The sequence below is a fragment of the Micrasema longulum genome, unplaced genomic scaffold (assembly GCF_059751315.1).
Source record: "Micrasema longulum isolate JH-2025_06_02 unplaced genomic scaffold, ASM5975131v1 h1tg000076l, whole genome shotgun sequence".
Taxonomy (NCBI): Eukaryota; Metazoa; Arthropoda; class Insecta; order Trichoptera; family Brachycentridae; genus Micrasema; species Micrasema longulum.
Window position 1 is genome coordinate 1,427,672 of NW_028277283.1, and position 22,643 is coordinate 1,450,314.

General features: G+C 28.9%; 1 protein-coding gene and 1 long non-coding RNA gene across 2 annotated transcripts in view; one reads left to right on the forward strand and one right to left on the reverse strand.

Annotated features, from left to right (window-relative positions):
• LOC148284931 (uncharacterized) overlaps window positions 1-22,643 on the reverse strand; it is a 180,767-nt gene that overhangs the window by 109,208 nt on the left and 48,916 nt on the right. The gene's annotated exons all lie outside the window — the stretch shown is intronic.
• LOC148284932 (uncharacterized) lies at window positions 1,307-7,022 on the forward strand. The gene is made up of 3 exons (XR_015823417.1): window positions 1,307-1,365; window positions 1,682-1,790; window positions 6,602-7,022. It is a non-coding gene; the product is annotated as an uncharacterized LOC148284932 (long non-coding RNA).

The following is a 22,643-nucleotide window of genomic DNA, read 5'->3' on the forward strand; positions in this document are numbered from 1 at the left end:
ATAATAATAAGTAGGTAAAAATAAGGTGTGTGATTTTTATTGTTTTTTAAAAAAAATATATTCATACAAATACATACAAATTACAAAAAAAAATAATAACGTTTCCTTAACTCGATGACGCCAAGAGTCCTGTGTTGAGTTGGAATATTTATTTAACTTTTTGTACATGCTGTTATTTGTACATTGGCGGGCTTATTGCCAAATGGCAATTTCTTCCAACCAACCAAAAAAATAATAGTTTTATTTTTATAATTGAAGTTACAGAACATATTTAATGGAAAATCAAAGGATATATAAAAAAAAAAATAAACGTATTTGTTTATAAATTATCTTAAATCAAAACTATTACTCAATGGTAAAAAGGAAAAAAAGAGAAAAGAGGAAAAGAGGAGAGATCAAGGAAGAGAAAGAAGATGTTTCTTCAGACGTGATTTAAACAGATATCTCTGTACTATATTATCATGTAGTAACATCTTTGATAGTGGATATGAGATGATTCCACAGTCGATACAACCTAATGAAAAGTGAAAGCATGCACAATATTAAACAGCAGCAAAAATTAAAATGAAAAATTACTACATTAACACATATTTTAATAAACATCTCGAAAATACGCTTAATAATATATAAATCCATGCAATATCTCGCAGTAGTCTCCTGCAATGGTCTCTTCCCTTAGATAAAATCTAAACTTTTAAACTTCTAAAAATGGCTTTCGTTTTGGAGATTTAAATATGTTCATCCTCTTGAGGCCATAAAAGAGAAATTTCTCAGAGCGAATATTTTACGTGTTTTTGGTATTAAATAATTCAAATTACAGAAAAACCTCATACGAGCATTTTGCTGGGATTCCCTCTTATAACCGCATGACCAGAAATGTGTCTGTGACTTTTTTAAAAAAAAAAGTCTTATGTCCAGTACCTTCATAAATTGAAACAATGTCTCAGATGGGAAAGTGTGGAAACATAGAAGCACCACACTTAGTATTTTTTTTAAACATTTATTAGAAGGTTCATAATAAATGCCGTGCAACCTCCCCAACCCACTATACAATAGGTTGCCACTGACTGAAAAATAGCAAAATACACAGTTCTGAGAGTGCTAATATTCAAGATGTTCCTAAGTGAGCAGAATACATGTCATAACTTTCTTAATCTGAAAACCAGCGATTGGACCTGAAACTCCCATCGTAGATTTTTGTCAATAATCCCCAGTATCCCTCAATATCCCAGATATTACATGTAATCAACTGGTTTTAAAATCCGGTATTGACAATCAGATTTTATTTCCAGATTAACATGAGATTCGGGTGATGATCTGTTACTTTTACTTAACGTGATATATTTGGTTTTATCCACATTGAGGGTAAGTAGATTATTGTCTAGCTATGATAGTTATGATTTAATGAATAACTACTTAGTTAGTGCTTCAAATATATATTTTAAAGATATAATTCATTTTACTGCAATATATTTTTTAAAACACGTATATAAAAAAAAGCTGATTATTATGCCATGTGTTGATCATGTAAAAAAAACTACAATTTATTTAATTATAAACTAACACATTTATACTGTAGGAAGTTGAAGGATTCAATAAAAGAAATAGCAAATGACATGCCTATACGCCCTAATATTGAACATTTTTCTTTAATAATAAATTTGCATTCTTATATTTACAGAAATAGGTTTGGGGGCCATTTTCAACGATTCTTCATTTATTAAGAAATTCATAGTAATACAGCGAATATACATTTCCAATGAAAATTCATAAAAATAAACCAATAACAGGTATCCACAAAAATACATTTTACATAAGCAAGTAGGTATTGAATAAGAATTTGGGTGTTCTGAGAGAGGGTGAGTGGGTAACGGTTTTTGTGTGTATGATGGAACGAGGGTGCGAAATTGAGGATGAGGATGTGTGTATATGTGAAATAATTTACTGATAAAAAATGTAATCAAATTAGGGTCGAGCGGGGTTCGAACCATGATTAATCTAATCCATGATTCCGCAATACGAGCCGTGGAACCACAACTATGGTAAGAGAAATATCTTCTCAAAAGAAAATTTATCTCTGTTATTATCTTAATATTTAAACACCATCCAAAATTGTGGTTTTCTCCGTTTTTGAAAAAAAAAATTCTCTAAATAAATTAAAATAAACTCTTACTATTTAAATTACGTAACGTGTGTTGGCTTTCACAAATACACACAAACATTTGCATAAAGCAGAATTGAAAAAAACATAAGTTGTTAACGTTACTAACATAAATTTAAATGTTGCAAGTTATTTATGTCGTCCACACATTATCTTTTACCGGTCAGCAAACTTGTTTGTGTTATTTGGCATTTTAGAGATGGCATTTTGCTTCGATTACTTATGTAATGAACCAACTTTAAAATGTCAATTCACGCATTTTCGCATTCTAAAAATATTAACTAAGTATAAGAAAAAAAAGAAAATCACAAAATAGCTTGATGTAAAAGAGTATGGTAAGATGCCTGAAAGTATAAAGAATGAATAAAAACTTATTGATTTTTAAAAAAGGTGTTTTGTTTATAATGTAGTATTGTAAAAATAAATATATTAAAATTTAAAAAATGTAAATGTTAGTTAATATAAACGTCATGTTATATTAACGAATATAAGGAAATAAATTAAATAAAATAGTTTAATGTTATTATCTATGATTTTCAAAACTTATCCCATTGAGATTTTTTAAAGTGTTTCATAGAATTTTTAATTATTTATATATATACATACTCGTATGTTGTAGTCGGATTGTTATTTTAGGCGGACCGCATATTGGCTAGCTAAATTATAAAACGACTCCGTATTGTAAATCAGCTGATCGACGATTATTTGTGTTGCATTTTGGCTAACCGAGTCATCAGCCGTAACGTTCGACCGGCTGCAAATCGCGCCCGATTGTTCTTTAGAGTTCTTTCTTCTACCACTTGAGGCGTCGCATGTCGTACATTGTTGCCATTGAGTAAAAACGACGTCCTGTAGTAAAACTGTTCCAAAAATATAATGAAATATCGTGATAAAATGTAAAAGGTGACTATGGTTTCGTGCGAAAAACGGAAATCCACTCAATAATACTGAGAGAAGAAATATGACTTGATAAATATAGCCAACGTTTATTACTTTATAATTAAAAGGAAAATACCCGAATTCCCAACGGTGCATGTAATACCTACGGAACAATTGCTAAATGTGTTATTTGTTGGTTTATTATTTTTCAATTTTTGTATTTACTTTGTTATGTGAAGTAAGGTTATGTTAGGATAGGATGGGTTAAGTTAAGTCAGGTTAAATAAGTTTGAATTAGGTTAAGTAATTTAACTCTTTTTTTTAAATAACCAATCTTAGCCTAACCTTACCCAACATCGTATAAAAAAACAAATACGAAAATAAAACAATCACTGTTTTAAGTAGCAGGAAATACAACAAATCTAACTCAATTGTATTAATTACTAATGCCGAAATAGACGTGTTTCCTTTTTTTAAAAGTTATTCGTATTTTTATATTGGTCATCCTGACGATCTCTTTTAAATATCTGAAATCTTCACCAATTTAGAAAGCAGCCAAACATTTCCAGCCAAATTGTAAAATACCAACCATTGATATTAATAATATGTAGTATTTGCTTAGAGTATATATACTCTAAGAGTATATGTATAAACTTGAAATGTATGTATTAAATATAATATGAATATGTATATGCGAAAATATATGTATTAACAGAGAATACTCCGTTTTCATTTTGCATTAATTGGTTTTATATAGATTCCCTGTTATTAAGAATGTTTTTTTTTTTGCAATAAATAAATAATAAATAATAAATAATAAATAATAAATAATAAATAATAAATAATAAATAATAAATAATAAATAATAAATAATAAATAATAAATAATAAATAATAAATAATAAATAATAAATAATAAATAATAAATAATAAATAATAAATAATAAATAATAAATAATAAATAATAAATAATAAATAATAAATAATAAATAATAAATAATAAATAATAAATAATAAATAATAAATAATAAATAATAAATAATAAATAATAAATAATAAATAATAAATAATAAATAATAAATAATAAATAATAAATAATAAATAATAAATAATAAATAATAAATAATAAATAATAAATAATAAATAATAAATAATAAATAATAAATAATAAATAATAAATAATAAATAATAAATAATAAATAATAAATAATAAATAATAAATAATAAATAATAAATAATAAATAATAAATAATAAATAATAAATAATAAATAATAAATAATAAATAATAAATAATAAATAATAAATAATAAATAATAAATAATAAATAATAAATAATAAATAATAAATAATAAATAATAAATAATAAATAATAAATAATAAATAATAAATAATAAATAATAAATAATAAATAATAAATAATAAATAATAAATAATAAATAATAAATAATAAATAATAAATAATAAATAATAAATAATAAATAATAAATAATAAATAATAAATAATAAATAATAAATAATAAATAATAAATAATAAATAATAAATAATAAATAATAAATAATAAATAATAAATAATAAATAATAAATAATAAATAATAAATAATAAATAATAAATAATAAATAATAAATAATAAATAATAAATAATAAATAATAAATAATATGCATGAATATATGTGTGTATTTATGTTTATGAATGCATTACAAGTGCCCCGACTAATTACGGATTTTCTAGCGAGTCGCTGCAAGTTCATATGCACGGGTCATTCCTAATTGTGTCTCTGTCCTTAATAAATGCATAAACACAATATTATTAATAAATAAATAATAAATAAACTTATAAAATGACAATACGGCCAAACTCTTAAAAACGCTATTCAATGTTTATACTTCTTTTTATAATCTACAGAAATTCCAATTTTTAAGCACTTCATTAAGGTTAGAAAATTACTTTATTGAAACATCAATCATAAGGAAGTAAATCTATTTTTTTAATTAATTAATGCCGTCATTATAATTAACTACATTTTAATTATATCTAAAAATGCTCAAAATCTAAATCACTGTTTCTTTTAAACAGCCATTATGCAAAATACTTATTGTTCTCAAAATAATTCGGGAACTCAATGCATTGTTTTAATAGATTATTCATTCTCACGAAATTTTGAGAAAACTTATTGAAAGTGAAAATATCTTTTACTTTCTTTACAAGTCTTCCTTCGTCTTTCCATGTGTAAATACTACCAAATGCTTACTAATTTCTCATTGTATTTTCAATAGTTTTCGCACGTTCAAATGCAATCGTTTTCATGAAAAGACATTTCAGATCATTCAGGAGAAATATTTATATCTTTGTGGGGACCAGAAAATAAGTAGCGAGATCTTTTCATTGTCTATGCGCGCAGTACCCAATGGTCGTATATAATTCATTTTATTTATTTGAAATATATATTTGAAAATTCATGTCCTTTTCGGATACATGGAACAAATCAACATCCAGAGCGATGTTGTTCAGAATAGCGGTAGCCCTTCCAACAGGCATAACCGTCGTCATCAGCAGGTTGGTCCTGTATATTGGATTATGAAACAATCTATGCTGACTACGTCTTAGATTCGGAACATACAAACTAATGCTCATAATCTTAGGGCAACATACCCGCCACAGATTTCCTTTTTGTTCTGCAAGTTCTAGGACCGACTTTCACATGCACTCGCCTATCTCTAGGCTCTACAGATATGGTAATCAGTATGAGGACAAGGCTGATATATTTGGTTCTGGACTGAATAGTTATAAAACGAGTATGATTTCTTTTTTTCTCTCGCAATATAATTTTTAAACTTTTCTTTATGTTTATGAAACTCGGTCGGGTAAAGCCAAGGATAGTATTTCTCATGTAGAGATATCTCAGAAACTTATTTTGATTTTTTTCTATCGTAAGAGAGTACTTCAGTTCATGTGGTCCCCAAATCATCAAGCCACTCTCGAGTCTACTTCTCAGTAAGCGGGTATTTTTGAAAACCCTGGCAGTACTCAGAACAAATCCTTACATCTGCAACACGTCACTCGCCTTTCTCTGCCTCCACCAGCATTTAAATTCAAATATAAGTATTCTTTATTTGATAAAATAAAAATAAAATTAATAGAACAACTTTGTTTTTAACCACTAATTTTTATTTTTCACCCACCGGTTTCAAAGCAAACAAGCTTCTTTGTCAAGGTTTACGTTTACGCATAATAATAAAATAAATAAAACAACATGATAGAAATAAAATAAAAAGGAATCAATTCATTAGTTACGTAAACCTTGACAAAGAACCTTGTTTGCTTTGAAACCGGTCGGTGAAAAATAAAAATTAGTGGTTAAAAACAAAGTTGTTCTATTTATGTTATAATAATGAATAACCACAAAGTTAGTGCTTCAAATATAAACTTTATATTCTTTATTTGGTTTGTAAAACCACTATATTTGCGTGTGTCAATGAAACCATAAACTGTAAATAACTTAAAATTTTTCATTTCTATATTTTCTTGAGGTTAAATCTTTTAAATCCTTTTAATTTATAGGTATCACATGAACTACAAAACTGCTATAAACTTTTATGGGAAGTATGCCCCGACAAATTGGTGACCCGAACGTGATCGAAGAAGGCACCATTTACCTACATCATGATATTCAATATCGTATTATTCTTCCTCTTGCCTACATCCGCTCTCAAGTGGAGCATGTGTACATCACCAGACGCCTCCAGGAGACTTTATCTCCAACCAGCACTTTCGCTTTCTCCCACGTCAATCCCGCGTCCGTAAGTTCCACTGAATAAAACCGAAGTTGAAGAATACACCTGGTGTAGGGGCTCGGAGCTCATAGAGTTAGGGATACTTTATTATTTTTTTTTGTAATATGTATCTTACCCGGAATAAAACCACTTTGGTTAACTCTCAGAATCTGCCGTACAAAAATTCTTATTTTGCCCAAGAATAGGTGTCCAAGAATCTTTTCTGGAAATCTCAGAAGAGTTATTCCGCAGTAATTATTTCACTCCAAAGGATTGGCTTTCTTGTGGAGTGCAATGATCGTCCTATTTATTCAATTTAATATTTGTAAATGTTTATTTTAACTTTATTATTGTGTTTTTTAAATTATGTATTCAACCATATATTTATTTATTTATTTTATTTTATTAACATAAACGGCAAATCTGCCTTTTACAAAAATTTATAATACTAACATATTTGGCTTAATATATATATTTTTTTAAAAAATAAATTTACTTATACCCAAGATTTATAAAAAAAAAATTTGCAGGATTTATATTTAAAAAATTAACCTTAAAATTATACATCATATTCAGTAAAAACAGTTCAAGAATAAATGTAAAAAACAAAATTAAATAATAAAACATTCTAACGTAATACAACAAAAAAATCATAAGTACTGAATCATACAGCTGGGCAAAGTAAACAAAAAACTGTATATATTATGAAATGCATTAATAAATAAATATAATTACCATGCACCATCTTTGAAAAAGTTCAAAAGATTTGTTCTATAGGAACAATACCCTACACTAAATATATCAGATACGTGGGAATAACTATTGCCTAGTTCATGAAGATATGTAGATATGTTACTTTTTTTACTGTATTGTATTATTTTGTATTTATTTTTAATGACGATTAATATCCGAATTAAATTATAAAATTACTATAAATTATTAATAACATATTGTCACGTATTATTATATAACTTTTCTGCATTCCATTTTTCGACATGTATATTTTTTTGTTATTTATATTTTTCTATTATTATTTTATATATTGTTTTGATTATTTTGTATATGGTTTAATATGTTAATAAGTGTTTTTGTTTCAAATATAGAAGAGTCCCGACTTAACACGGAATTTTCCAACAAGTCGGGACATAAAAAAATTATAATTTTGCTCTATGATAAAATTGTGTATTTTGTGCATTAAATAAATAAATAAAATTCCTCTGACAACGTTCTTCGTCATCATTTAATTACTAATTACTCAAAATTCTTAACTTTTGAGATACCCCAGTACAAAATTGACGTTATTGAATGGTCGGGTTCCTTCTTTTAATTCTTCCTGAAATGAAGATCCCGTTGGTTTTAGATAAGAGTCAGAAAAACAGAGAACCTATGGTTTTTGCGGGTCAGCCATGGCTATTAGTAGCCAGTAAAATCAAAGTTATTGTAATTGTAAAGTCGCTCCTAGAAGACCCCTGATACACAACGCATTTAATCTACATATTGGTAAGTTTTTAAGGTTTGTATAAGTATATTATAAAGGTAAGTACGACAATATTATTTTGTAAAGGCTTCAATACGAATTTTTACCATGCTCAAATTTAACGCACGAGCAACAGCAAAACCTTTTAATCTTACACATTTTGTACATGAGCATGAGGAATTTTATGAATCTATTGAATTGATCACGTGTCCTAAAAGTGAACAATATTTTAAGCAAATGAAACAAATTGACAACGTTAATATTATTTCCATTAATCACAAATCATCTTAAAACCAAAATGGAAAACCTTCGTAGGAAGACAATATGGAAATGGTTAATTTACCGAGCTTGTAGCGAATTGCGCATTGGTTGGTTTTAGTGGTCGCTGTGGAATACAAAAAAAAACAGATTTCATATTCAATGACTTATTTATTATTTCTACCTTTTCATTAAATCAAAATCAATTAAAGATTATTTTTAACTCTTTGTCTTAAAGTCAATAGTGAAAGTCCTTTCTAAAAAAATATCACCTGCGTGATATCTATCAGCGAATTGTTTTTGTTACAAAATTGAATTATAAATTGGATTGAAAAGTTTTTTATCATTTAAAGTCCTTTGAATTATTTCAAACTTATTATATATATATGGGTGTATTTATCACTTAAATATACATACACTTTTTGTGCTGTAATTATTAAAAAGGCTTCTGTGCGTTTTCATAAAATTAAAACAAAAATAACACGGTAAAAAAAAAAAACAATTAAATTGGCTTTAACTTATCAGTACCTATTTCATGAATAAAGGTTTATTTTAATGGACTGTAGTTACAATAAAAAATGAAAATAAACTGCCTGATGTCATCACAAATACTTTTACCTCTCACTTACATGATTTGATAGCAAAATAGATTTACAATAAGCTAAAGTATACAAGGCATCGTATGCGTGCAAAGAATATTTTCTATTTTATGTGGGTTAATAAAAAATTGTACGTGGTTTAAATTTCTAAGGTACTTAATACTATAATAGGTTTAAATATTAAGTGATATTTTTCTTATGCGGCTCATGTAATTGAGAAAAGGTGTGCTTTACGTACATAGACGAATATAAATATAATACAGTATACAGGTACAAATCATACCCTTTTGCGTGACACGAAATCAATATTTATTCCATCTGCCAGTCTGTAGCTCTCGGTATGCACAACACTCTTTCCTCTATCGCGCTTGTTTAAATTATTATTCTTTTTTCGTATTACATGTTTAACATGCCCCTGAATTTATTTAAAAATAAATTACGACTCATTATATCTGCCTGCGATACCCTCCCACTTGTTTTTTTATGATGCACACGCTTTCACACATCTGAACACTTACTCTCATACGAATACATTATACGCATGCAAAAATTAAATTGCACTATAATTTAATACGTATGATTATTATTTCGAAACTTCGCTGGTCTATCTTATAACTTTTTCCATATTACGTAATTTAATTCTTGTTGAATGAATGTTTCTATAAGATAAATAAATAGATACTCGTGTTTTGGGTGGTCAAATTCCTCTTTACAAAAAATAATAATTAAATGTGGGAAATCGCGAAGTTAGGTGTTTGCGTTTCAATTTACCACCGTTTTTAGGTCTTTTGTACTATACAAAAAAAAATAATAGATTTATTCATTTCAGTACAGTCCATTCAAATCGTTTACACCCTCTGCTTTATGTTTGCGAAGCAATAATTTTACGTGTAAATAATTATATTACACCTACTAACACAAACAAAATCCTTGTATTTATTTGGTTCACCGACAGGCACTAACACATGCTAATTAAACATTCGAACGCACTGTACTTAGGTATATTATATTGAAATTAAAAATATTACAAAATACGGACAACCTATTGTTTACTCTTTTGTTTTTTCTTTACGTTGATTCCTACATTATTTGTTTTATTGTTGTCATTATCATTATCATCAACTGAAAACAGATCATTTCGATCTTAGGACTTAAATGGTTCGTTCAAAAATAGATTAAAGGTGCTAGTGAAAGTGGTTATTAATTTCTAATCTAGGAACGAAATATTTAAAAAATAAATGGTATCAAAACATAACTGAAGATCGAAATATGATGATTATTTTTAATTTATTTAAAAGGAAAAACTAAAAATATCATTCAATTAATATCTGTACCTCAGAGGCAGACGGATGCAAATCCAGAATTTGATGAAATGACATTTTGATTTTCGTATCCAGTTTATGATCATGCCCATTGATTTTGATAAAATGTAAGTGTTATAACGAAAGAACCAATGTACAAATATATATATACAAGGATACTGAAAATACAAATTAATCCTATAAATAATTAGAAATAACTAAGAGAATGTAGATTCATTGGGCATGTTTTAAATATTTTGCGTTTGGATTTGCATCCGTCTGCCTCTGAGGTACAGATATAATATTTGATAAATTTACTATAAGGCACTATTATTCAAAGGGGATTTCAAAGATCTATTATTACGAATAAAACAAAAAAGGGTAAAAGTGAATCAAAACGGCTTTAAAATAATTATTTTAAGTACACGAAATACTTTGAAAGAGGTACATATATTAAATATTAATTTAAAAAATAATTTGTTGACGTCAATTATATTAATGTCAACAAATTTAGTATTGAATAATTCTTATTTTTTAATTATGCAAGTAACTTACTTTTTTAAAACTATTTAACTCACTTGTAAGTTCCGACAAATTTTGTAACTCAAATTTTATTCTTAGCAATGTATTCGTGACAGGAATACGAAAGGATATGGTATTTACTGTAGATAATCGTAATAAAATAAAAAGTAAATTTTCAGTAGTTGATATGGTTCAAATTAAAGTTGCTAAAGGTAATCATAAGGTTAATCGTTTTCTTCAATAATAATACGAAAATATTAAGTGTAACAAGAAAAAATTTCAGCTTACCTGTGTTCCTAGCAACAAAAAAATATATTTAAAAAAGTTTTTCGATTAGTACTTTGTATTGGAAGACCTTCAATCAATTTGAAATCTGTCGTAGGAGCATATTAATAGTACTAGTATTGACTTAACTACTTCCTACGAAGCAAATATTGATTTACATAACAACAAGTACCGGAATTTAATCGCTCTCATTCTCGCTTTTGCTTTCATTGAAATTATCTCAGATATTAAGAGTAAAAGTTTGGATGGTCTAGAAGAGCTATATACGACGTCATTATAACTTAACGGGTGAATGAGTTGCGCACTAGAAATCGTTCATTTGAATTATCATTTTCGTCATATCGAATTTGTCATTGAAATTCTGTTTTCTATATTTGCGGTAATCGGGAACACTCAAAAATGGGTGATGATATTAAATGCTCCCACGATTGATTAAATATATTTATGGTAAATAATAGTGAATTTGATAATGACAAGTTCTATTTCAATTAAATGGTATTTTACGAGTAGGTAGATAAGCGAATTATATTGTAGGGATAAATGGATTTTTCAGATATGATATTCACGCTCGATATGATTTTGTTACAGTTAATATGAACGTTGTTAGACAATGGTTTTAGGGTAAAAAACTAATAAAAAAGTCCTGAAGGAAACAGTGCGATTGAATGAAGATGCATCAAAGAAACCACTGGAAAGATATGAACAGTTCTGCTAACACGCCGTGAGTCAACTTGATATTGCTAACCATGAAATTGACGCAGTGAAGAGATCGAGTCAGTCGGAAATCATCAAGCTCCAGACGATGCTAAAAAAATCCGACATCCAAGTTGCTTCTCTACAGGAATCTCTTCCACAAAAAGTCAAAGAAATCGAGGACATGTAATAAATCAATTGTTTTACTATAAACTTTGATGTTGTATGTGTTAAAATGTTTTTTTTCTATAATCTAGAATTCTTAAGAGTATAAGTTCGTAAATAAAGAATAAATTGAAAATATCCATGAAAAAAATATTTTTTTGTGTACTCGTATTAAAATTGGTAAAAAGTATGAATTATAAAATAACAAGCTTTTTATATTTTTTGAACGTTCATACAATTACTTATAAGTTTTTTTTTCATAAACTTATTTGCAAGGAGATATTATGCAAGTAATATATAAACAAGATCTGAAAGACCTCTCTATGGTGTAAGGGTTTAAGGCAATTACTAATAAATACCTTATGTGTCGTATTTGCTTATAACGTTATAACCTAAACTTAATTTTTTTAACTGGTTCAAAGTATTTCTAATACAAAATTATCTTTTTTTATCGATAATTCTATAACTGGTAATATTTTATTCTTTTATATAGTTTATATTTCTTAGCCTTTCTAAATTAATAATATTGTTTTAAATGCTCTGTATTACTTAAATTAAGCTTACATGTATGTATATTTAATTGTATTTGTAACTAATATGTAAAAGGCACTATGTGCCGTTTATTTCAATAAAAAAAAATGTGACCTGTTAAATTATTTGTTATCTTACTGAAATATAAGACTTGTGCGAATTAAGCCACGTGAAATTATAAGCTTGTAATATTGTAACCGAATAACCAACTTAACTTATGCAATAAGAAGTACGGGTATGCAATCATTTTATTATTATTTACGATAGTAAAAAAACTTTTTACTGTTGCAGTTTTATTGATTTTATATACATTTTACACATTTAATGGTTTTCTTGATGAAAGTAGTATTTTCTCTCAAACCAGGTCGTTAAAACCCCATAAATTATTTAATTAGTTACTGTTTGGTTTTCTGGTAGTACTAAAAATGTTGTATGTTATTTAGAAGTTAGTTTCAACGTTGATTATTTATTTTGACGTAACTTATTTACATGATTGTGTGAAATGTTATAACATATATGTCAAATTGTAAAGATGGTCTTATTTAACGTTCACGATAAATGAAATTAACATAGTTCCTGTTAAGTTTATGTAAATTGGAAACAAACATTTCTGAAAAACATCACAAAAATTTTAATGACTAAAACATTCAATCATGCATTACATCCAAATGATATATAATTTCCCTTGAATTCTTCGTAAAATCGTAATAATTACCACAATCGCGATGCTAAGCGGAGCATATCGCCCCATCCAGTTGCCTTAACAAATCAGATAATGATTTACATATTATAAGTGAATAGTTATACCGTGTACACATTCCATATTTGCCGATGCTTAGCTTAGATTAATATCGAGTTTTCCTTTAAGAGGGAAGTACGTACTGAAAATCCTTAAATCAGTTATAAAGAATGGCAAAACTTTTTACATTTGAAATCATTTAAGGCACATAAATAATAAATTACGTATGCAAATAGGTTTTTTTTATTTTGCCTTTACCTCACTGATATTAAATTAAAAAAGAACTACGTGTATTAGGTATAAAGTAAAAAGTTAAACTTAAATTAATTAGTTCGAAATATATTTTCTAAAGAAATTGTACATCCATAACCAAGGTAAACAAAAATCTAAATGTTTCAATCAAGAGCGTACAGCTAGGGTTTCCTCGGACAGCGGTGCCCGTATTTTAACGGCCGTAGTGAACGGTGATACGGTGGACAGCCGTCATAATGATGACTAGAGTGTGGTTTCCTAGGAAAACGGTGTTATCAACACCATTTAACACCGTTTCCATAGGAAACCACTCTCTAGACGACGTTACGACGGCTTCTCACCGCATCACCGTTCACTACGGCCGTTAAGATACGGGCACCGCTGTCCTAGGAAACCCTAGCTTAAGTGTTCAAGAGAAATGTATGATAAAATGGCACCCAGTGGAGCACAGAACACCGCACTGGTAAACCAAATGCAGCGTATTTCAAGAATTTGTTACATGAAGGTAAGGAGATCAGTCCCACGCTTCAGGTGCTAGTCTAGGAAGAGTGAAATATTACAGTAATTTATCATTACCTTGGTAATCTATTTTGCAATACAATAATGTTTTTACTTTGTATGTTTGAGTTATGGTACCGCGTAGTTAAAGATGGGTAATGTAATTATATATTTTATTTGTCGATTTTTTACCGCAGTATTCTCAACAATGAGATCAATAATGCAACAAAATAAAATGACATATATTTAAAACACACTTTGAAATTTGGAAAACCATCACAGGTGAAAAATTTACAAAAAAACAAAGAAATATCCAACAGGGGTGGAAAAAAACTATAAGCGGTCAAGTGGTCTGTCACATGAGGTTCGAATGACTGTGTGATTGAGGCCCGAAGGGGCAAATCTCCTAGCATGTATCAGTTGACGATAGTATTAGCCATTATGCGGAAAGCTTTTTTTTGTTATCTGTTTGGTTTTGCAAAGTAAATAAATTAACATTCATAATAAATACGTTTATTCTTAAATTTAATTGTGTTTTTTTTCTCTCTTTTTCAACATTTAAAAAAATATTTTAATCATTTTATCAGGTTTTGTTGCGTTTTTTTTTTCTTTTTTGTTCTAAATTCAATTTTGTATTCTCAAACCGTTAAAAACAAAATAAATATATCATGTTTATTATTTTATATGCGTACAATACTGCTATCTATACTCTTTTATTTGAATATCAATTAAAATTAATGTCTGAGCAACCGATGACAAACTATTATATAGTTTATCGGGACAAATATATTTCAATACAATATTATACATATATTTTTAAAAGTTTACTAATATGGTTATAACAAGTGGATTCATTGAATAAATAAATGAATAAAATAATTTTAAAAATAGATAAAAAAATATATTTTACTGTTACGTTAACCCTCTGCTCCTTGGTGGTACAAATTTGTCTAAAATGATAATGCATTTGATATAAATTATCACTGTCGGTACATACTTGAACATTTTTTAGTAGTTTTGGCATTTTTGAGTAGAGCTGTCATCTATTTAGTTGTATAAAATTACTATTCCTTTACAAACCTCACGAATTTAATTATGAGAGCTCTTTTTTCTTTCTGAAAGTTCTTTTTTTTCAAATATTCTTGTGGGTTGATTATATTGCGGGTTTTTAATTTATTTTTGTAAATGTATCGTATTGGAAATTATATATTGCAATTCCTCGACGGTGTAAATTTGTGCCATTATTTTTTATACATTAAAAGTTTTAAAAAAACAAGGAAAACATGTGAGCCATAAATAACATAATACAAAAAGAAAATGTTTGAAAACTCTACTATGCTCAGGAAAAAATGGTTATAAGACTATCCACTTAAAGTAGAAAAGTATCTATGTAGCTTTCCCGCCCCGACTGACCGGAGTGTGATCTCACGCACATTCATATCTCGTTCACCTAATTTCACATAGAAATCCGCCATATCATGAGACCTGTCTTATTCTGAACACACCTTCACTTATTGCTATCACCATAACAGAACTCGTTATTTTCTTTTAACAGGAGTAACGAAGCGCTAGCGGTCGAACAATGTTTTCATTTGAAACAATTGCATAAGTAATAAAACTAAAATAATAAAATGTTAAATGTAATTAAATTCGTTTGTCTAATTTTCATGTACTTCAGTACTCTGTTATATTGTTTGCGTTCACATAGCCAAATTAACTATTATTCAACGTAATAATCCCACGATATTTTCGTACATTTTGTATTTTTATTATCTTATTAGACCCCGATGTATAATAACATGTTTACCTTTCTTTAATGCTCAATTTGGGATACTTCATTCGCAAAATTTCTACTTGTTCTTATTTTTTGAGGTTGGAGTTAGTGCTATACAAGCTCCTGACATCATTGCAACCTGTGAAGATCTATTGTGCGAATCCTCGTAAATAGTTATCGTCCTCTAAGCCCAAGCCTTAAAGAGCCTAGCTACTGTGAGGAAGGTACGCCCAGATACGTAAAGTATCGGGCAATTGGGTAGGGAGTGAGCTCTTTAAAATCCTCAGGTTGTCACATTCACGTAGAGATTGTATATATATTTCCACATCGGCACTGCAGAACCTTCATCTATAAGTTTTGGAATGATTCATTTTAACGAGGTGTTTTTTCAATCTTCGTGCCCCGTAAGGGCTCTAGTGATAACCCTCACTTGATTTTGGCTGAGCTTTATTTGGCCAAAAAAATCCTTGGCAAGTACCCTTTTACCAGGTCTTTCATATGGTGCTGGCCAGGTACTTTTTGCCAGAGAATTATGCTTTGCACAGTAGGGCTTAGAGCCTATGGGGGCTGTTTCAGCTTCCAGCCTTGCCAATTCATCAGCTGCCTCGTTACCGTCGATGTTTGAGTGTCCAAACACCCAAATCAATATTATGATGTTACACTCCCGGCACAATTGGACGCCTGTAGGCAATCTAAGGTTAATTTAAAATCGATCTCGATCAAGCTCATTGTTTTTGTATTGTCTGCTTACAAACATTTTGGCTCTAAAATATCTACTTGCTAAAAAATATGCTTTTCTAATGTGCTTTTCATAACAGTTCTCCATAAAAATAATTGAAAAGTTTTCGTAAGATCCTAAATAATTATTTATAAGTTTATAATTTTTCCTTTGAAAATTTTCTATGAAACAAATTTTTTTTTTTTACGAAAATGAAAACGTTTTAAAAAAAGCTTAAAGTATATTCGTGGTAACCTGTAATTAATTCAAATAAATTATTTTACGTGTTCTATAATTTTACTTGCTAGTATTGGTAAAAGAAGAACGCGTTTACTTAAACCAGAGAGTGACAAAGAATAACAAGATAATAATATAAAGTTGTAGGGGTGCATTCCAAAATCTGTCGAACTTCACTATCCAACATTTTCTACAGCCTCTAATGTATACGAAACTGCAACGCAATAAAAAAAAGCAATGGTTTATAGTTATGCACAAATTAGAGTATAACGAAAAGATTCGCCGCTTGAGCGATTTGACAAATTCACATGTGCTTAAGGCCAAAGAAACTAATGTTCTGCAATGCACTTTAATCCAACTCTACATTCCGATACATCTATTTAACTTTAGTACGGAAAGTATCCGACGGAGTGGCTCTTCTTTATCTTCCATTCGAGAGAAACTTTTGCCATAAAACATTTCTTTCATTATTCGTAGTCAAACCAACATAAAGTGTATTTAAAAGCCTCGTTTATAATGCAGTTAAAGTAATGCACATTCCTGATTTAGCATTTTACAAAGTAAACATGCATTGTATTATAACATTTTCATAGCGTTTTCGTGTCAAAGAGTACTGTATTATATAAATATACTTATTTTTATAACTGTCTTCTAAGTATTGATGTAAAAATATGTATCTTAGAACTGGCTGAACCATATTAGATAGAGACTAACCTAACCAAAGGACACTTCATATTACTGACGCACTTAACGGTAGGCGAGGAGTGTTTTAGGGTCATAACGCATAACCCTCCAGAAATATAACAAGTGTGTCATGAATATCAAATAATAAAAACCACAACTTTTTGTGCTTACCTATAAATGTGCCAGTATACAGAATATTTTAAGTGCAATTTTATGAGGTATTATTAAATATGCACTCGACCTTTTGGCATTTTATTTAATATTTCTAAATAACAGGCAATTTTATACGTTCAATAATAGCGCATGCGCCGATAAATTTAAAAACCAACCAATTGCGTGGAATGTTTTTCAATCGCGTTTTATAAATGATTTACCAGAAAAATTTTCAAAGTTTATCGCGAACAGGTCCTTTTAATCTTTTTTTCACACTTACTTACTCTTACTCAGCCTTCTTCTTGATTTCATTGCTAAACAAAGGCCTTCCGTTTGGACCTCCACAATTCCTCGTCATCTGCCACCCTTTGCCACTTTGGGCCTGCAACTCTTCCGATATCGTCGGACCATCTGGTGTGGGGCCTTCCTACGCTTCTGCGTCCCGTTCAAGCTTGTGTGGGATCGAACCCGTAGATGAGCGCAGGGGTACGCGTGCGTCGAACAGTAACTTATTTCTTCAGGTGTATTGGGATACCTCTTGATATCATAATATTTAATAATTTGTTTAATTTTCTATAATTTCTATCTTTTGATGATAAACAAACAATATTTTTTAAAAAAACAAAAAAAAATCCTATAATAGTTCGCTCCTGTCTAATTTGCTGAAAACGAATGCAAATGGTCGAGTTTAAGCCCACCTCCACCCCTCATTCACAAACACAAAATAACACTCGACATAAAGACTAGATTTATTATCTCCGATGAGTCGACACTATTAAAATTATACAATAAGATTAAATTCTATTTTTAATTGAATCGGCATTCACTTCGTAACACTTCATTATAAATTATTATGAAAATAAAACTTTGTTATCAGTGTTACACAAGAAATAAATTCGACTTAATGTCCTGTCCATGTTTTCATATCTGTACTTAAGATAACCATCCATTCATATGCCAACACCTAAGATAAGAATAAAACCCCCCTGCTCTAAGTTTCACTGATTAATCTGTTTATTTTTTGTTTAGATTCGATGACATTGTGAACAATATTCTGTGTTTATTATATTAGTTTGATATCACCCGTCGATGGGAGGAGTGCTCTCCCGAAACTATAGTTGTGTTTTTGTAAAATAATAAAATTGTGTAACACTGATAAAAAAGTTTTATTTTCATAATAATTTAAGATTACATTCATTTATAAATTGTACCTTGATAGGAGCGCGCTATCAAATTAATCACAAGTGGCTAAAAATAAATTATTCTAATTTTAATGAAATACGGTATTTCAAAATAAAACTTTCGCGTTAAGAACAGCATAACACAACATTGGCGTTCAATGTTTCTTCTGAATTCTAGAAACTATTCATAGTTAAATTTCGCTGAAATTTCAACAAATGTTTAAGCACTACAGACACTGCATCCATTTCTAAAGAATGTTCAAAAGAAAGAAAATGTGAAGTTGGCCTTTCTGATAACAATGACTTAAACTGGAGGTCACACTGCGACATTTTTAAATACATGCACTTCTATGTAACAAAATCAGGTCGAAAGAAAAGAACCACTTTCATTCGTTAAAACGCTCACAAATCGACGTAGAAAGTATTGAGAAACACAAGTTGGGTCAAGTTGTCACAGTAATATATCATTTTAGAATATTGTTTCATATAATCAATTATGACCAAAAACTTCCATGACTAACGAAGAATCTCAACTATAGTAGGTACGAGTAATAAACGGGTTGTGATCTCGTGGGTAGTGTCGTGGACTCCGGGTTAGGAGATCTGATGTTCGAACCCTGCTCTACCACAACCAGTTTCTTATTTTCGAACACAGTTTGTTTGGACAAAAAAAAATGTGTCCAAAATTGAAATATTCGGGTAAATCACCAAAATTAAAAGATTTATTTATTAAATAAAAAAATAAAAAAAATATTTTTTTTTTCTGCTCTTATACAAAAAAAATAACATGGTAGAGAAATAAAAAAAAGATTATCAAATTCAAATACTTTTACAAAGAATGTTTTGCGTTCTTATGATTTACCCAAATATTTCATTTTTTTGCCAATTTCAAAAGGTCGAAAATAACTTTAAAATAAGTTGTTTTAGAGCGGGGTTCGAACCACGTACCTTTTTTACGTAAGTTTGCTACACAACTACAGGACCATAATTTGGTATTTGTGTTTACCTAAATGTTAATTGCCAAGGACAAGTCACAAATCGGAGTGTGGTTCTCTGGTAGTATCGTGGATACTGGGTATGAATTCCGAGGATCGCTTCCCGCTTTACCACATCTTAATTACCACTCTCTGTTACGATAGTTTTCGACTTTTTTGAAAATCCTTTCCAAAATGAATATTGTTATTTATAATTTTAAATCAATTTAAAAACTTAATTAATGTGTTTTCTGTACAACAATATTTTACCCACGAATAAATTAATATCAATAAATTATGAAGGGGTTAAATCAAATAAAACATATAGGTTAATGATAAGATTACCAATAATGAGAAAAACAGCCTCAAACATCAACGGTTTAAAATTGTAGGTCCAATAAATTATCCGAAGAAATTAAAGAAATAGAAAGCCTCGAAATGATTATAATCATTTTTTCAATAAAGTTCCTTATAAATTTTGATATCAAATGCGATGCAAGTAGTTCTTCAGATCTTATGAACTAAATCAATAAATCATGAATAAATAAAATTGATTTATTAAGGTCAGAAATAAAAACGCAGTTCTTCGTATTAATTTTTTTTAAATCGTGTAATAAATTTGAAAAGAAATGCATAAATAGTTTGCTACATAGTGTATATCATTACTTTTGTTTAACAACTTACATTAAAATAAAAACATATTTTTTTGTTAATCCGTCACTCCGGAATGGGTTTATTTTGGAGCATTAAAATATTTATATTATAAAATATATCATTTTAATGCCTGAAAATCCATATCCCATTCTAAAAAAATCAACTCAAACTTCTAAATAATTGAATCGTGAAAACTCGTTTAGGATTTCGGTTCTATTTTTGGAACTGTATTCTAAAATTATAGCCTACTTGTATTCTATAACTGTAGACTAGACACGTTAAGAATAAATATAACACCTCGATCATTGTATTTTTTTCAAATTATTATATCAAGGATTATGGAATTTAATACATCTTAAACCATTTTTGGTTCAGGGTTCGAACTGCCAGTGAGTCACAACTTGCTGGAGGGTGTGATTCTATAAAATGCTGGGAACGCCCAGTTGCATTCCACCGGCAACACTACTGACTAGTCCGCCTCGCGAACCCTGGGCAATGGGATAACGCTCATAACAGTGGAATCACAGCAGATAACGAGAGGGTGACAAGCGAGTTTCTCGCGCCTCCAAACTAGAAGCAACCAGCCAAAGGAAAGTAAACCTAACAGAAAAAAACCACCAGATAAATCAACGGGAAACCACTCTGGTGATATTTTCCCAGGAATCACTGCAGCGAGTACATCAGAAAGCAATCGTCCTGGCTGCGGAATATAAGAGTGGCGCAGGACAGAAATACGGTGATCGCCAACGTTGGGGGACCCCAAAAGACACCGGAAGAAGAAGAAACCATTTTTACTTAACCCGATTAACCGTTTTTCTTAACATTTATTTTTTATATAATAAAGTGAATGTCTCGAACTACATACAATAATTAATTTGATATATTCATCTCCATCGTGAGAAAGCGATAGATATGTAATTAATAAACATTACAAAATTTTCTCGAATGATTTATTTTATACTTAATTCCAAACATCAATTTTTCACTAATAGCTTTATCTTGTTTTCAATATTTTAGATTTACAGCTATTTATTTACAGCAGGTAATAAAAAATATATTTAAGAAAGGAGTTAGCATAGTTTTTCTTGCAAAAGGAATTAATAAAACTCAAGCTTTTATAATAAAATAAATAAAACAATATTGTTTTTAGCCACTTTTTTTTCCACTGAACGGTTTCAATGCTATACGAGCTTCATTATCAAGGTATACTTAACTACTGAATTCTGTCTTATTTTATTCTATCAGTATTATGCTACACATATGAAACTAATAAATCAAGTCATTTTGTCTTTTTGTCTTTTAAGAATGGGAACCGTAATTTGAGATGCATACGCTCAAAATTAGATAGGAGTGGACTAAAGTAAATATTGTTTATTAGGTTTTTTTTTCTTATTATGAATCGCTTTTTATTTATAAGGTTTTTAAGTTGTCTTATTTTAGTATTTTTTTTATATTTATTTTATTTTTACATACAGATACAATTTATATACATATATAAGGGCGGGCGTATTACCATCAACATGAAGAACTTTTAATCAAGTGTCTTTATTAAAATTATGATTATTTTCTATCAGATGGTTTGCGAATTTAGAAAAAATATTATTATTTGGGCACCTTAAGTATTCTTTTACTCTAATACAAAGGTTTATTTTAGTTTTCCCAGTGTAGATTGAATCGCATCTATTACAATTTAATTGGTATATGCCAAATTTATTATATTTAGGGACTTTGTCTTAGTGCTTTTATATTTAGTTCAGTATATCTATGCTTTAATTTTATATTTTTTTATCAAGTTTTTTTCCAATCACTTTGTTTTGCGTTTACTTTTTAATCGCGAAATTAGCTACAGTTTACAGCAATAAAACGGGCCGTAGATACTCAGGTCGAGAATTGCAAGCGCAAACCGAAACCGCCCCGTTACACGTTTGTTGTTAAACCAAAAATTTGAACCTGCTATAGAGCAAAAGGGCATCTCTATAAGCGGGAACGATTTATCACTCTGTGATATAAACCAATTCATAAAAAGATTTTATTTAATCTAAGGCATTTTTTTCTAATTATCATCATTATTTTATTATTAGAAAAAATATACTTAGTATTTTACAAAACTTTAACATTAATCCTAGACTTATACA